At 43.2% G+C, this 18,268-nt stretch overlaps 1 protein-coding gene across 5 annotated transcripts in view; it reads right to left on the bottom strand.

The window, feature by feature from the left end:
• OSBPL5 (oxysterol binding protein like 5) overlaps positions 1–18,268 on the bottom strand; it is a 133,585-nt gene that overhangs the window by 66,233 nt on the left and 49,084 nt on the right. Inside the window, exon 1 of one of the 5 annotated variants that reach the window (XM_053946133.1) lies at positions 9,602–9,621. The exons of the other annotated variants lie outside the window; for them this stretch is intronic. The gene's annotated coding sequence lies outside the window, so the exon portion shown is untranslated. Of the gene's footprint in view, positions 1–9,601; positions 9,622–18,268 lie in introns of those variants that run through there. 5 annotated transcript variants of the gene reach the window in all.

An 18,268-nucleotide genomic window follows, 5' to 3' on the forward strand; every position in this document is an offset into this window, starting at 1 on the left:
TTAGGGGTTTTATACAGTCAGGAAGGCTCTGCTAGTTAGAGGGGGCTCTTAATTATTCAAAGCTTGTTTCCAACAACCTTCTCTTTTTCTGGTCACTAAGTATTTCCCAGAAATGAAATTAAATTGTATTTTGTATTCCAAGCAGTCATTCACTCCAAAACCTGCATCAATAGGGAAACTTAGATCTAAAGATACTGACATTTCCTGATCCAATTAACCCTGAGGAGGTAAAAATTTAGTGAATTAAATGAGAAGGAAAATTGTTCGCAGATACATATCTAGTAATTACAGTTCTAAGTATTAATAAGGAAAAACAGCAACACAGACCCTTAATAAGGGTAAATTATTAGTTCAGTGGTGTGCTGGTGATTTACAACAGCTGAAGAACCACAATCAATTCAGGAAGTCTGTGAAATCTGTTTTTGAAAGCTATTCCCAAAAATGCCTATTAATAAGATAGATAATTGGACAACCAACCCCCTAGGTAACAGTTAAATAAAATCTGATACAGTGAAAAGTGACTGTGTAGGCAACGTTTGTTGATTAGAGAAATGGCAAAACACACATTGTGCAGCTGACACTGAACGTTTTGGGCTCTTGTGCTGTTAGTTGGAACCTGAAGCAATGGAACTTCAGAGCATGTGTCAGCTATTCTCTATTCCCTTAATTATTTAGGGTCAGCTATTTCTCTATGGTGCAGGCAAGAGCATCTTTCCTCGCCAGTGGTACTGCAGGGGTGCTCTGATTTTATGCATTGCCATATCCTCTGCTGCATGCCACACTACTCAGCTTGACAATCAGCCCAGGCTGGAAAATCAAGTAACATGGGTTGCTGAAGACACCCATCTGCAACCAAGGGATGTGCTTTGTTAAGATTATATGCAACAGATTTCTCTCAGCTGCTTTGGCAAGCTCAGGAGCATGGCTGGTTTGTCCCTACAATCTAACTCAAAGTCCACATGTCCTGCAGAGTCCTTAGAGCTGCCTCCTTCATGCTGTTTTTGTGGAAGTTGCCTGCCACAGCCACCCCAGCAATCTGCCCCTGCTTTCTCTGAGAACAGAAGAACAACCTCTTTCTATCACTCCCTGCCTTTTCCTGCACTGGGCAGTGAAATTTACATAGTAATCAGACGACAGAACTATTTCCTCCCTTAATTCTCTGTAAGACGTCTTGATTAATGTTTTCTTTGTATACACCAGAACATTTCCAGCTTCAGGCACACCAGCAGCACTCAGATGCATAATCTTCTTACAATTAATCTCTCTCTACAGTTAGCATTATGTATAAAGACTACAAACAGGACAATTGCAGGCAAAACCAGGCCCTGAATGCCTACACTGAGAAAAAAAGCATCCCAGGTCATTCCTCTGGGGATCCTTATCTAACACAGGACTTAGAAATTTCAAGGTAGGGTCACACAGGGCAGAACATTTTTATTTGACATGTAGGAAAACTTCATCTTCAGAATCATCTCTGGTTTGGATAAACATCTGTGAGCAAACACTAGCCCATCACTAAAGCCATGTTGTGTTGGGGAAAGGGATCACTGCAACCTTATGGCTCAGAAAAGGGCACTGCAATAAGCACTACCTACACAATCCTTGTGTGGTTTGCTTTTTTCCTTAAAACAGCAGCAACTGACTCAGTAAATATTGCACTGGCGAGTTTTTCTAGGAATATCGAATGGGTTGCTGAAATGAATGCTTAATGATTTTACATCCACCTCCTCTGCCCTTTAAACTGTAAATTGATTGTTATGCAAAGGCTATTAATTTAACAAAGCATATTAAATTTCCCTCTAGCACTGAGGAGCTTCTCCTGACTTAGCATTTCACTGGTCTTTCCCCTTGTTAACTGCATAGATCATACCTAACTTGCTGTAATTACAACTAGTACATCAACATTAATTATTTCCTTGGTAATGGCAGGTGCATGCAGAATTGAAGGTCTAACCCACACTACCAGAAGGATGAGAAAGTCTCCAGCACTCAGTGAAAAACAGGAGTGAGAACCTTTCCTGCAGATCTTTTTATCTTAGTCCCTCACTTTATTTTCAGTAAATCATATTTTGAATAATCTCCTTTAGCCCCCAGTTCCTGAATGCATCTCAATTCAATATAGCTCATGCAAAGGCATTTTCTTGAAGCACTAATCTATGAAGGAAGGTGAGGTGCTTGCTTGGAATCCTCTTCAGCCCTTTCATCCCATGTTCTAATATTTTCCACTCAAGAGATAAATCACACCTGTTAAGTATATACTGAGCATCTTATCCATCTTATTGACCTTTTATTTAAAGCTTGCCATTATTTGTTACTGATATCTCTCATCAGCATTCTTCTAAGCAGGAAAAGAAAGTCAAAACTCAGATTAGCAAAGACTCCTCACCAAAATATAATGTACAGCCAAGCATGTGTGCAGCATATAGGAAGAAGTGTGCAATCCCAGATCACAATTCATCTCCTGATGCAGTTTTCACAACAAACTAGCAAAGAAATTGCAGTAAGGATCCACTTTGAGATAAACTCAGGAAACCAAATCTCTGTCTCTAAATTTCAGTTCATCTAGAAATACTTCCATACATCTTTAATTGAAAGTTTCACAGAGGTGACACAAGCATTCCCAGCTACTTCTCAGCAGTGAACTCAGGAGGCTCTTTGAGACACAGTTAACACAAACTCAAGGTATAAGCACAACTTGGGCACATACACACAAACTACCCTTGAGCTAGATAGCTGGAGTAGGGCTAACAGCATGGACTACAAGGAAGGCATGCAAGGCAGGCTAGAAATGGTATCTGAGAAATCAAACAACCACCACATGGCCAATTCATTCTGAAATCTATGCTGGTGCCTGCTACTTGTTCAAGTTTGTTCAGGTAAGCAGATATAAGGCACTACCACACCTCACTTGCAGTACAGATGACTCTTGAATCCCTGCTGCTTGTGCTGGAAGTATGGGCACAACTCCTGGGCAGCACTGGTTTGGCAGTGCATGTCCAGGTCAAAAGGCAAGATTCCCTTTGACTTCCATGGGCATGAGGCTCAGGCATGGAGACGTGGCATAAGGTTAGGGACTAAAAAACAGTGTTGAAAGCTTTGTATTAGTTAAGGAAACAAGCACTCACCAATTTAAATATAAATAATATTAGGCCTAAAGATGAAAATACTGGACATATAACTAAAAACTCCCTACCTCAAAAGCAGATTTGAAGTGCTCTGCTTCCTTTTTGTTGTTTATTGATATTGACAGCTCACCTACCAGTGACAGTTTTCATTTGAGGCCTGCTGTGAACACATCTCCAAGCTAGGGCATTTCAAGGAGCAAGTCTCTGAGTCCCATGAACAGTATTAATGAATTACATAATGGTCAACTACATCCACCTGTGACACATTGAGCTTTCAAGTAATTATCCATAACTCACACAGTACATGTTGCTTGACGTATGGCTATCCCACATCCTCACATACCCTGAAGTTTTCATGTGTGCTGTTAGCAATACCCTCCAATGACCCCCCCCCCCCCCAATCTTTTTAAACTGTAGCTGTTCTAAGAGAACAGCTTTCTAATAACCCATTTTTTCTAGAGCTACCTCAGGGGTGAGAGACCTCAGGCTGTGGTAAGGGCCACCCTGATGGATTCACCACAACAGCCTTTGGGTAGAGGGAGCTCAGTCCCACACAGGACCTGCCATCCCCACTCGTGCAGGGGCTGACAGGATTTTGGATAAACTCAGGGCAGTGAGATACAGTATCAGGTACACAGAAACACAAATAAGACAGTAACTTAGCTATTGGAAATTTAAAGCCATGACAAAACCACTTTGGTTTGGACAGGAGCACAGTTACATCATTTGCAAGCAGGCCACATCTTCAAGGTCAGTTCTTGCCTTGATACTTTTCTTTGAAAAGAACATATTAAAGAGCATCATTACTGCCTCATCCTGCTAAATCCCATAATGAGAACATATTCCCTTTTAATGGAAGGATCCTCCTTTTAATGACATTTTTAAAAACCCAGATGACTGCAAGTCTCACAGATGGCTTTCTGTGATATCCACCTCAGCCTTTATACAATTAAGTCTAGAAAAGATTGTGCCCTGGGGCTACATTCCCACCACACAACTGCTAGGAAATACCAAGTTAATTTGAAGACCTGCTTTCATGCTTGAGAGGGTCCTTCTGACATTATTCCCTTGTTTGTGACATATTGCCCCCATTTAACAAAGTAAACCAGAATCAATATCTACCTCAAGCCTTTTGAGCCATTCCCAGACCTGGGCTCCAAGGGGAACTTTGTCACAGCATTAAGGCAAAGGTATTGGCAGGAAAGGATGTTTATAGACCATCTTACAAGACAGAAAACAAGTGCTGTTCAATACCACAAAGATTCAGTTCCAGATTATGCCATGAGTATCCATGAGTATCTTTCTGGACATAAGCAAGACTGAAACTGAGTTATCAGCCATAAGCTAAAGCCCTGGAGAATCAGGACTCCCAGGTTTGTGGGCAGCAAACCTAACAATACAACTCTTGACACAAGACAACAAATTTGAAAGCTGTGGAATTCAGGAATAGGACTCTTCTCATCACTTTAAAGCTAACCTATACTGACACCAGCTTTTTTTTTTTGTCATTGAATGGAAAGATTCAGGCAAAAAAATCCGAACTGAAGCAATATGATAGCTCAGCTACAAACCCTCCTGGCTATGAGCACTGGCATGCAGCAGTCAGAGGCCCTGCAAGGCCTCCATGGCGGTCACTAGCCTAAGATAAGAAATGTAGAGTCATGATGAGTGGACCAGAGCTGCCCCTCTTCCGCACTCAGACCTCTGTTATCTCTCTGTAAGGCTACAGGTCGTATTCCCCTCAACCCCAGCCATTGGACAATTTCCAATCTCCCAATATCCTACTTAAACCCACACCTTTGCCCTGTTCAGCAGAAGAGCTGTCACTGGAGCCCTTTGCAGAAGCTGCCAATAAAGACATCTCCGCAGAACTCCACACAGCCTTCACCTCTCTCCATCCCTGCGTCTGCTGAGGCACTTTGCGAGCACAGACCTGAAATCACTAAGAGCTGAAATCACTAGAGCTGAAATCACTCCACAAGTGCTCGCTAAAGTAGCCTGCGGCTCGGAGCTAGCCGGGGGGCCCAGACAGGCTGTGCCTCATCAGCACCGCGCTATCCAGGACACCTACGGCGGCTGCTGCCCCGGGGGCCAGACGGACCCCCAGGACTCCAAGTCGTGATACTGGCAACTGGAAATACAAGGGAGGTCAAAATCAGCCCTGCCTGGAGAGCTGGGAGCTCCCAGCTGGGGAGGGTAAGGGAAGACCTCACCATGTAGCACAACACCAACACAAGGATGTGCATGCCACCTTGGGGAGGGAGGAGAGCTCAAAGGAGGATATGGAGAACAAGGGGCACCTGCAGACCCCACTTCTACAGATTTATAGATCACACTGACCATCAACAGCTCCATGCCAAAAGCAAAAATGTGGCTTTAAGCAAACATAAATCCCTGCCACCCACACAAATGTGAGCTGAGGTCTGACCCAAAAGGAAGATCAGATCCTCAGTGTCCAGACTGGCCTTGTCTGAAAGGAAGCCAAACACAATGCAGCCAGTTCACAGTATTTACTTTATCGCAGTGCTAAGAGCAGCTATAAAATGCTTTCCAATAAAGGACACAGCAATTTATCACAGAGACAGGAGTTAGCAGGAAACACTTCCATTATCTCTGCTATGGAAAGGAAGTGACAAAGAGAATGGCTAAAAGGTGACAGACAGTTTTTATGAGGCCAGACTTCAGACCCTCTCAGGGTTGACCAGCTCTTCTTTTCCATACCAGGAAAAAAGGGATAGGCTTCAGCTATTTGGGTCTCATACAACAGGAGGGAGCTGCCACACTGACTTCTCAAGATAAATCAAAACAAATGAAAATATCTGTGCTCTGTCAGATCCTCGGGCTATGCAAATCAGGGAAGTTTTGTAGCTTCCTTAGCATGGAGATGCTGACTGACAGCGGGTAGTGCATGGCTGAGCATCCAACTGGTAGAACAGAGGCAATATCAGAGACCTGCAGTGCTGTAAAGAGAGGACAGAGAAGAGCAAGAGCCCATGATGCTTCCTGGCAACTATTTGGTTTGTATTAGAAAAGCAGGCTTCGAAGTAGTTGCTGCCTACAAGCTCCAAACACAGAAGAATTTATAAACAAAAGAGTCCTGATGGGAAAGATTTGAAAAATTTGGGAGGGCAACAGGGGAAAGAAAACAAATATCTCTTAAATGAAGTAAGGAAGCATTTAAAATGGCAGAAGGCAAATGGTCTGTGCAGACTTTGTGGTGCCTCTAAAAGGTACAAAATCTTTAACATCCCATGGCTGTGCACATGTACCAAATTCCCCTACAGGGCATGAACACAGGCTGCTATTACTGCCAGTAACAAACACTATTGCTCAGCCATTAGCAATCAGGAGGCACAGCAACCCACGGTGTTAGGAGCTGTACAAACACATAACAAATAATTGCCTCTGCCTCTAAAAGCATATTGGGTTTCTATCATCTCAAGCAGCACTTGGATCCAAATGTATTTGCTAAATAGCAACAGACCACAGTATCTCATGTCTGAGTGAAGCAGAGAAAACTAAAGAGTGTAACACTTTAATGTCTTCCCCTTGATCAGTTCAGCTCATTCAGTGCCTTTCACAGCAAAACTAATCTTCCACTGCATTCATCTCTTCATCTTTAGAGAAATGTATAAACACAGATATTAACAGCTTCACTCCTCAGACACCAGTAATGAGACTGCTGTAAGGACAACTGGGCCTTTTATAATGAACAATTTCCTATCTGGTTAAAAGTGGATGTGAGCAGACTAATAAAAGAAGTTTTCCAAAACTGCTCAGGAGTGTATTCTGCAGAATTTTGTGGGAGTGGGGCCAAGCTGACACTGCCTCTGTCTGTCAATCTCACATAAACTGTCCTGACTGCAAACCATGCTGCCAAGAGATGCAGGCAAGGACCTGTCTGATGTCTCTGCCTCTCCTTGCGGGACTGCCAATGTTGCTGGACTCTTTAAGGTGAAAGTTCAGCTGTTGACAGCTTGCAGTTCCCACCCGATTCAAACAGAACAGACAAAACCTATGAGTCAGCTCAGGGAAAGAAGTAATGTAACCCAGCAAAAGGACTCCCACAGATCACTTTCCTCCTAGAAAGAGGCAGCAAAGACCAGGGCAAGTTGGACACTTGGCTGGGTTACAACCCAGCTGCAGATTTGCTCAAGGTCAGCTGCTTGCTCTTGCTGACCATTCAGCAGTTTTACCACCTGCTGCCTGCCTGTGCCACCCCAGCAGCCTCAGCCTGCTCATGGCAGTCCCCTCTGCCACCATCACTGCAGTTGTGGGGAGTAAGTGAGCTCAGGGAAGAAACAGCAAAGAAGATTTGTACCTTGCTCTGCAAAACAAGCCCCTTGCAGTTTGGAAAGCTGCTCCTGAAGCAGTGCTCAGTCTGGAGGTAATGAAGTTGAGAAATGCATCATGGAAATGGCACTCACAACAAGCAAAGGTGGGAATTAAATTAGACAGAGGTGACACTAACTCATAGGAGGAAACTATTAGGTTCTGTGAAAATTTACTTCCCTCAACAACCTGTCAAGGTAACTGTGCCAACAAGCAGTACAACAAAGGACATTCCTTCTAACAAAGTTTTGCAGTCCCTTAATGGCACCAGCTTCTCCCACCTCCATCAATTCCTTCACATCACTATCACCTTGAAATAACTTAGAATACCTCAAAATAACCTCTTACCTTGTAGAAGAAAAGGAGCCTATCCCACTTATTTTCTCTGGTAGAAGAGAACCTAAAAGCTTTAGTTAGGCCCCATGTTTCCAGACACCTGTCATCAGCCATGTACAATTAAGACAGTTCTTTCCCCAAAAAAACCATTTCTGCTGGTGGCACTGCCTTCCCAAAAAGCTCTGAATATAAATTGATTTCTATACCAAATGTTTTTCTCCTTTGCCTGCAAACATCAAGAGTCTTCCCTACACATTCCTTGTTACAAAACACATACTGATCATCTAGATTAACCCTACTGATAAACCATGATGTTTAGGATTATAGTGTCTGATTGGAATTTTTCAGTTTCGCTGTGTACTACTGGTCTCTGGACTGCCCTGCCCTACTGATGACTGAGGTACATGACCACAGATAAGTGTTTCACACCCACCAGGCACTCACATTTCCCTGGTACAAGTGGATTTTCAGGAACCATTTTTGTGACATGGCTAAAATATCTCTTTATTTCCCTGAAAGCTCAAAGGCACTTCCAAGTAAGCATTACTGGAATTTACATCTCTGCCACTACATTGCCATTTGGCTGTACATAAAAGCAATGGTCAGTAATCAGTATGAAAGTGAATAAAATCTTAGGTACTTTATTTATAAATAAACAACAACCACGACTCACATGACTCACAGTCGTGACTTTATAGCCAACACATTGGCCAGTTCTTGGTTTCTTAACTGTGAATACATAATAGCAGTAACAACACCAAGTCTTTCCACTGTACTTCTGGTCACAAAGACAAGATTATAAATACACAGCATATTCAACACTTGCTTGTCAAAGAGTTATTGAGGCAGTCTGCAGACCAAGACTTGTTCTATACATGATTTTGTACCAGTTCACCCTTGGTGCTTTATACCAGAAGAGCTGGTTCTTCTTTCCCACAGGGAAACAAGCCACACTGGTATAAGTATGTTCATACTGGCATAGCTGAATTCGCACTAGGGGAAGGTTGTATCAATGTTACAGAACAGCAGTTAAAAAGTAGTGCAAGTTGTTTACATAGGCAAGACCTAATTTTTAGAGGATTTGCTCCTGATCCTGAAAACACTGCTAAAACTCCTAATTCTACAAGCAATCTAGACATAGAGAAGGATTGGGCTGATTGTGGATTTAGCTGAATAAAATATACCACAAATCAATACAGACCACTGGTATTATTACAGTAATAATAACAAAAACATATGGAGGGGGCACACTTTCATGTGGGCTCTCACTAATAAAGCCAATTATACCTACCCTTTATGCAGGTGAGAAGGTACCTGAGTTGTTTAGCAGCAGAGGGCAGTAAGATGGCCAACCCTGTTATATCAGTCCAAATTCCTTGAAATGTCAACTGATGAAGCAAATCACAGGATGCCACTGCCACAGCTGCTGCTATCAGAATTCAAGCCTCAAGGGAGCTGACTGTGGTTTTGAGCAGACAGGCAAAAATGCAAATAGGGTGTTCAGATACTTTTAAATCCATCAGCTACAATTTCTGCTAGTCAAAGGTTCCCAAAGCATAAGACTATAAATGTTCAAAGAACCCACTGCAATTGCTTAAGACTGTCCAGCCTCTGAGGCATGGGATGGAAACAAAGAAGAAGAGACTGAAAGGAGGGGAAGAGATGAGGGGAGAAGAGAAGGTCAGGTAAAAGAAAAGGAGAGACTGAAAGGCATAAAGAAAGGGCCTCCAGAAAGGGAAGATTTTAGAGAGTGTTAAGAAAGTAGGAAGGTTTGGATCAGTCTTGGGAAAGGAGAAAAGGACACTCACCGCAGTGCCTGCAGCCTCAGACGGCAATCACTCTTCTCTCCCACACAACACCTGCATTCAGAGCCACCATCCCTTCCTCAGTTCCTCACTGCCTGCTACATGCACAGAGAGCTTTCTGATCCCCTCCTGGGGATGCTACGCACCTCCAGGCTGCAGATCAGCACAGGACCCAGAGAAGACACCTGCATGCACAGCCTGTGTTCCAGGGGCACGTGGCTCTCAAACACACCTCCCACACGCTGCCAGCACCCTGCCTGCGAACCCAGCTCTCGCTCAGAAAACCAGGGCGACTCTCTAACCACAGTGACTGTGGAAGAAAATCATGAGAAGAAGCACAACATGATTCAGCCTAGCGATATTTCCAAAGAAAGCCTTAAACAATAGCCCTGACTGGGTGTGATCTGCCACTGTTTGGCAGTGGAAGTTCAAGCTGCAATGCCCGTCGACAATAATTCATTGTCAGCACTGTTAACAGTTTCACTGCTGATCAAAGCAGCTGGGCAGCACCGGGAGAATTACAGCCAGTTGCTGTCACTTATCAAAGCACGGCGGCAATAAACAATCTGCAACTTTGCAACAGACTCTATTCCTGTCCTGCATAATCTCTCACTCTCATTCTGTTCCTTTTTAGTGGCTTCTTAGCCCATAGAATCCCTGCGCAATCAAAAGCAAAAAAAAACCCAAACCGAAACTAAAAACCCTCCCCAATTCACTCTTTTCTATAATGAAACTGAAAGGAATAAAGTAAATCCTTGCAACTGTGGAATCACTCAGTGCACTCTGCACAGGACTCAGACACAAATGAGTTTGACAAAGATTTCTCAGTTAATGCAGTTGAGCAGTAAAAGCATCATTTCTTAAGCTGTACAGAACCTAAACCTGCCATGCAGAGGCAGGTTTGCCAAGCACTAGTGCAGACTTCAGGTACACCAGCACAATGTTACTGCTTTAGATTTAAAAACAATCCAATGGATGTTGCTAGTTACAGTATCCCATGGCAATTGTACAAATATTTCAGTAGGCGAGCATTTGTAATTACAGCCCTGAATCACTCTGTATCTGGAAAATATCCACATTTTTTTCCTTTGTGGGTTTTCCCGATACTGCTAAATTAAGAGACAAACACAGAACACACACCTCAGCCAAAGCTCACTCCCAAGGCTATTTGTGTTGCTGTTGTTCTCTCCAAGACGTGCTCTTCCCTGGCCCTCATCATGAAGAAAGAATTTTGCAAAAATATCTTTATCTGCTGGTCTCACCCACTGCAGTGTATCAGTCAGCATCTTTTGCACACAGTTTTACACTCACTTCATAGAATCAGAATCATGTAATGGCTTGGTTGGAAGGCACATTAAAGATAATCTTCTTCTGAACCCACTGATACACCTTCCATTAGATCAGGCTGCCTAGAGCCCCATCCAGCCCGGCCATGAACACTTCCAGGGATGGGGTATCCACAGCTTCTCTGGGCAACCTGTTCCAGTGCTTTATCATCCTCACAGTGAAGAATTTCTTTCTAATGTCTAATCTAAATCTGCCCTCTTACGGTTTAAAACCATTCTCCCTTGTCCCATCACTATCAGCCCATGTAAAAAGTTGCTCTCCCTCTTTTTTATAACTCCATTTAAGTACTGAAAGGCCACAATGAAGTCTCCCTGGAGCCTTCTCCAGGCTAAACAATTCCAGCTCTTTCAGCCTGTCCTCATAGGAGAGGTGCTCCATGCCTCTGACCATGTTCATGGCTCTCCTTTGGACTCATTCCAACAGATCCACCTCTTTCTTGTGTTGAGGGCCCCAGAGCTGGATATAGCACTCCAGGTGGGGTCTCATGAGAGAAGAGGGGCAGGATCCCCTACCTTGACACCAGCTCTCCCTTCTCCTTTATGGGAGGGGGTGGGGGGTAGATTCTCTTTGGCCTTTCTTTTCTGACCACTGTACTTGCATAATCCCTCCTAGTTATTCTTCACGTGCCTTGCCATGTCCCATTTTATCTGTGCCTTACCTTTCCTGATCCCATCCCAACCCATCCAAACGGTATCCCTGTACATTCCCCAGTCATCTGACCCTGGTTCCACTAGCTGTGCATTTTGTTCTTGCGCATCAGCTTGAGAGGAAAGTCCCTGCTCAGCCATGCTAGTTTCTGGCCTGCCTTACTTGATTTCTTACACATTGGGAGGGAGAGGTCACGTGCTCTAAGAAAAGTGGCCTTAAAGAGTTGGCAGCTCTGGTCAGCTAAGGACAGGATTTAGGATAAACTCAGAGCAGTGAGTTTCCCAGGGAGTCTCATCCACTAATTCTTTAAACAGCTGGAAGTTTACTGTTTTAAAGTTCAGGGTCCTGACTTTGCTCTTTGCCACACCCATGTTTCTTGAGATCACAAACCCAGCCAGGGCATGCTCACTACAGCCCAGGCCGCCTCCAATCTTAACCCCTGTAGTGACTCCATTTGCATTGGTGAGTACCAGGTCCACTAATACATCTTCCCTCATTGGTTTGTGTAACACTTGGATCTGAAATCTACCCTTGATGCACTCCAGGAGTCTCCTGGATTGCTTACAGCCAGCTGCATTGCTTTTCCAGCAGATACCTGTATGGTTGAAATCCCCCATCAGGATTAGAGCTTGTGAGCATGATGCTTCCTGTAGCTGAGTCAAGAGGCCCCTGCAACAGGTTGCCCCTGGTCAGACACCTGTAGAAGATCCCACCCACAAGGTGTCCTTTGTTGGTGTGGTCCTTGACTTTTACCCACAAGCTCAACCTGTTTGTAGCTGCTTCTCAGAGACAGCCCTTCACAATCTACCCATTCCTTAACAGGGAGTGCAACATTCCTGCTCCTTCCCAGTCTATTCTGAAAACTTTGTAGCCCTCCACTGCAGTGTTCCAGTTGTGTAACTTATTCCAACATGCTTCCATGATAACAATTCTAACTGAAACACGGTTTCCAACTCCTCTTGCTGCACTGGGGTCTTGGGGGACACTTGTGTCAGACTAGATACCTCCAAGACATCTGGAATGCTGTGACTAAAGAATTTCAGAAGTCCCATTTGTTGCACTAATTTCTCATGAAAAAGTGAAGATGCAGTGGTAATAGTAACAATGAGAAGCCAGCATTTTAGAGTACCTTAAAAGTACTGAGTAAACAAGGATTAAAATGTATGCATAAACACCACCTTCTACACTTGACAGACCTTTGCTGAAGCCGCAACACCTGCTGAGACATGATCTTTTATTGGATCAGATACTTCAACTATCAGAGACACTGCAGCAGGAAGAAACTATTGAAATCCTTGTGGGAGGCAATGCTCATGTGTCAGCCAGCACAAATACTGCCAGGATTCTAAAGCTGTCACTTTGGAGGAAGTGATAAATCCCAGTGGGGTGTCCGGCAAGGAGTGATGCCAAGGCCAGGGTCCACAGACCCTCTCTTACGAGGGGCTGGGAGAACCATGGCACCACAGAACCTGGGGTTACCAGCAGGGGAGGAACCATGCACAGTGCACAGTACCCCAAAAATATCCAGCCTTAAGAAGGCAGAGGACCTCTGCAGTAAATTCTGGAAGTAATTAATAGAAAGAGTGGAAAGTAAATTTTTTTTTTACTGCATGTCCCAGAGTCTCGGGGACTCTTCAGGCAAAAGTGTTTCTCTTGCTTTCAGATAGTTTTTAAAGGAGCCCTCTGTGGCTGAGTATTATGAGCCAAAAATAAAAACTAAGATAAATTTAAAGAGAAGAGTTCACAAGCAATTAGCACTGCAAAGGGCCCAAGATGCCCACTGAGATGAGGAGATAGATACAGGGCTTCTGTCCTTCTGACAAGTACACCCTACTAATAGAGGGGATTTTTCAGGGCACATGAGACAAGGAGGTGCCAGAAACAGTTTTGTCCAGGAAAAAGATTTGATGGTTTCTGTATCACCTATGTTTCCCTTGGCTCAGAATTTCACCATTTTCATTGCCTCTTAAAGAGTGGAAAATTTTTGAATGGGTACATGTAGAGGCAACAATCCCTCCTCTGTAATGAATTATGAAATATCACAGCAACCTGGTGGCTCCTCACAAAGTTTTAGACTGTGGTCTGCCCTTGGCAGCCTTGAGACTCACTGGCTCCAAGCAAGGCATGACAATCCAGAGCAGGGAACTGTCACAGCATCATTTGTGAACAATGGCACATCTACCTCTGCCATCCATCTCAGCCACAGAAAAACAATGGCAAATCATCAAATTTCTTTCCAGAAGGAAGCTATTATAACTGCTTCCAAGCTGTCCTACCTCTTCCTTACACTAGTTCAGGATGAATGCCGTAACAAAACTAATTTGTGTGTATGACTTGTATGTCTTTGCCCTCTTGCCAGCTCATACCCTCAGCTGGGCTTGGGTCAGTGGTGACCTGCCTGGGGTCACTGTGGACAGGATCTGTCTTAACACTTCTTGATCTCAAAGAGACTTGCTTGAAAGTATTTTTCTATGTGCCTGGTAATCACATTCTCACTGTTTCTTTCTTTGTTTATGCTCCATTTCTGCCAAGGAACAGCGTCCTTCCTGCAAATGGAAAAGCATGTCTGGGTCCCCAGGCTTATATCACCAGGTGGTTTTCTCTGTAACTTTGGCTGAATTGGTTGCTTTCTTAAAAAGCAGGCAAACCACTTTGATCTTCATAAAAGAGGACAATATTCAGAAAGTCCACTATTAAATGCTGTTAGAGAAAGGCCAAGCAGCACATGCAGCTTTATATTACTAAATTAACAATGCAAAACCAGACTTTAGAACAGACTTAAAATACTTCCAAATTCTGATGTTTGCAACAAATCAACGACCTGATCAATTCACAACTAGAAAACAACTGAGCTGGCATGTGGATTATGCAAGTAGGTTTAACTCCCACACAGGAACTCATGGTCCAGTAGCAAAGGTGCTTCCAGAGACACTATGACTTTGGAAAAGTTTGTTAACCTCTCTAGGGAAATCTCACCATGCTCCTGCCTCAGAGTCTACACTGGCCCTTTTCCTCTGGGCATTTCTTACTCAGTCAAAGACAATGCCCAAGTAACACAAAACACAGCTTCTTCCTACACCTAAAGTAGCAAAGGCATCTCCCTTTGTGTCTTGTGATTTCCTGCAAGAAAAGGCATACTTTCTTCCTTGGAATCTCTCTGAATCATGGAGCAGGCAGTCAGCCCTTAATTCCCTTCTGGCCAGGCAGCAGGACACAGGCATTGCTGAGGAAGACTCCCTACAACCCTGCTCAGCCCTCCAGCCCCAGGAGCCTTTGGCCATCCCAGTGTGGAGATGAGGACTCCAGTGGTTCTGGCAAGGAGGGCTTAGCACAGCTGAGGTTCCCAGGCCTTTCCCTGATCGTACATCTTCACAGTGTATTTCTAGCTTTAAAAGAAAACAAAGCAAATAAATAAGAAATAACTTGTTTTTCTTTCTCCTTTTAGACCTGGAATCCCCTTGAAATATCATTGACATGAAAGAGATTTGTGCTTTGCATTTTTTGTGATTGCAAAGCGACAGAAAATAAACATACCAGGCTCTATAGTGCTGCTTTTCCATCAAGCAAAATGAGGACGAGATGGAGGAAGAATTGCTTTCTGATGTATGCCTGGCCATGATTTCTTACCACATCCACACTCCCCATTAACTACTCATTTCCACAACTGCACATTTTGGAACAACACAGGCAAGCCCTTCATTTCTAGTAAGCAGCAGATTAAACCATTTTATATCCAGAATTTTGATAAAGAAAAACCTTTTGGTTCTAAATTGCTGAAAGACTGTTCTCAAACAGTCCTACAACATCCTTCTTGCTACGCCTTCTCATGCTATTTACAAACTAAACTTTTTTTTAAGCAACTAGAATTAATTCATCTATTTTCTTAAAGCTTCCAAGATGCTCTGTGAACAGAGCTAACCCTTTACCAGCTCCCTACATTGCCATATTTAAAAAAAGGAAAAAGATAAATGTGTAGAAACTAACATTTCAATTTTTCAGAAAAGACGTGCTTTATTTCCATGGTTTAACCAATTCTGTAAGTTGTGCCAGTGGCTTTACCAATACAGCAGCCAAACCAATTTCCTGCCTTTTCCTTAATTCCACTCATCTCAAGCCTCTGCTATATTTAAAATGACTGCTACAGTTTTTATTTGACATTCATATATATCAAGGCAACATTTAAGTATAAAACAGAGGCCACTGGAAACAAATAAAGTTCTGCGAGTCCTACGTGATAAAAAGCATCTTTTGCCTACATCAGTCTTTTCTGTCTGCAAACTAACAGGGCCACAGGAGGAGGGTTACTGATCATACCGAGGCATTCTTGCTTCTTTATGGAAAGTACAGCTTTGACAAGATGCTGCTTTTCCCCAGCAGTGCTGCCACTGACAGCAACCCAGCTCATTGCTCATGTTAAAGAAAGTAACTTTTCTAAATCACAACACTTTAATTCCGGAAGAATAACAGATTCAGCACTGATCCCATAGCCGAGTCTGCAAGCCTGTCTGTGCTGGCAGTCCCCTGAAAGAACACAAATTCAGAACTTGGCCAATTTATAGCATTAACATCTATTAACCAACACAGATCTTCCCTGCTACGACCACCATCAATGAATGTAATGCTGTGTCACTACAGAGCTGCTTTTCAGAAGAGCTGTATCTTCCTGCCTTCACAGGGGCTCCAGTGTACCTGACCAGTAAAATACTGTAGTAACAAGGTAGAAGAATGAAAAAAATGCAAGGCATTACAGGATCAGATTAAAGAGGTACCATTTTGGACATTTGCACAGAGACACTTGAATGAATTACAGCCAGTTTGCCTTGCATTCAAAGAACCCAAAATCCCAGGTATCAAAGAGATGTGTAAGAAAAGCATCAGAAAATTAAAGCTGTTAGAAACTAATAAAGAAGCCTCAAATGGCAGGAAGGGGGAGCCATCAACTGCAGCAAGAGTATGTTCAGCATCCATTCCTCTGGGCAGATTACTCAGGATGTTTCTGGCTAGCAGGCTAATCTTGGGAATACTTTTGTTACATTCCCTGTGCCTGTTTCTGGGAACAGAGCTATGAGAAATAAGTATGGGTAGGTCTGGGCTTTGAGCCCTAGTTAAGAGAAAATGAAAACCTTTCTACAAATCTATGATTAGGTTCTGTGATTAAGGCAGAAGCAAGAAGATAGCTAATATATGTTTATAAATCTTGCCACATCTGCTTCCAAACTTTCTATTTCTAACAACTTGGTGAGTATCCAGTAACAGGAGGTTTTCCAGGGCCAGGACACTGAGGAAATACTGCTGTGTGAACGTGCACTATTGTAATGATATTCCCAAATGACATAGTAAGGTGGTGACAGGATTTGTGCTTGCCTGAATCACTGCCATGCTGCCAATAAATGTCAGGGCTTTGGGTTCGGGGCGTTGTTCTTTTTCTCAATTTAATAAACAAAAGCTGCAAAGAGAAGGCCTTTTCTTGAAGGCAGACTGCAAATGTGCAGAGGAGAAGAGAGAGTTTGTCTTGCTGTTGCCAGAAGGTCAGAGACAAGGAGGACTGGCAGCCTCAAGATCTGCCCAGTCAAGCTGGAGGAAAAAGGCCATGGCTGAGTGAGTTCAGCAAGCCATGGGCAAACAGGTCAGTGCACTAGGCAAACTGGGTGCTTTGTTTGTTGAAAATCAGGACAAAGGCTGCTGGGACCAGTCTTGGAGCCCACTTGTCCCAGTACAGAGTGAAGGCAGGGCAAGGGTTCTCCTCACTCACCCAAGTGTCCTCTGCTTCCAGCAGCAACAGAGCACAAGAGACTGAAAAATTCCATATGGAAAAACATGTGCTGGCTGCTACACAGCAAAGAAAACTTTCTAAACAGACTGAGCCATCATGATTATGTGCAATCTTGAATTGTTTGTTGTGACTTTAGTTACTAAAACTGGTAGGAAAAAAATCACCCCTTGGTTTCATACATACAGTGAGAAAAAGCCAGCATAAGGGATGACGAGGAAGCTGTTCTTCCTCGTGGCCCAACATGCAGGAGATGAACTCTGACTGACTTCTGCAATTAAAAAGGGAAAATTAAAAAGTGATGTTTGTTAAATCATTAACTTGACTTCTCAGCAGTGGCAGCCTGCTTCTTCGAGCCAGAATGTCTCCCCACCTTTGGAGTGATTATTTTCCAAATCAAATCACTCATCTGCAAAAATTGCAACTGCATCCACAGCTCTGGTCCATTTTCAGAGTCACACATTTTCATAACCCCACTTAGTGCTTGGTCCCAACATGTTTTGTCCTAAGTACTTCTTTACATTAACACATGGCAGACAACCTCTGATAAGAAACACAACCACTGAGGATGAAGTATCACAAAAAAGGCTTTTCTTGGTAGGAATTATTCAGATTTTAAAAATTCTAGAAAAAGGCAAATTTATCTAAACCTTCAGAAACCCAGATTTCAAAATGTTCAAAAGCTTGTGCTTTTGTGTCAGAGAATTAGGCAATCCGAAGAAATTTTGATGCCTCCTAACATGATTTTGATACTACTTTATATAGTAAGACCCACGTACTTCAGACTATGCCAGTAACTTGTTCAGTGGTCATTTTTTTCTGCAGTCTGTGCTGGTAAGTTGAATGTATGGTGCACTTACATTAAACTGCTCATTAGGCTGAATTTACATTAACTGCAGGAAGGA

The sequence above is a fragment of the Vidua chalybeata genome, chromosome 6 (assembly GCF_026979565.1).
Source record: "Vidua chalybeata isolate OUT-0048 chromosome 6, bVidCha1 merged haplotype, whole genome shotgun sequence".
NCBI lineage: Eukaryota > Metazoa > Chordata > Aves > Passeriformes > Viduidae > Vidua > Vidua chalybeata.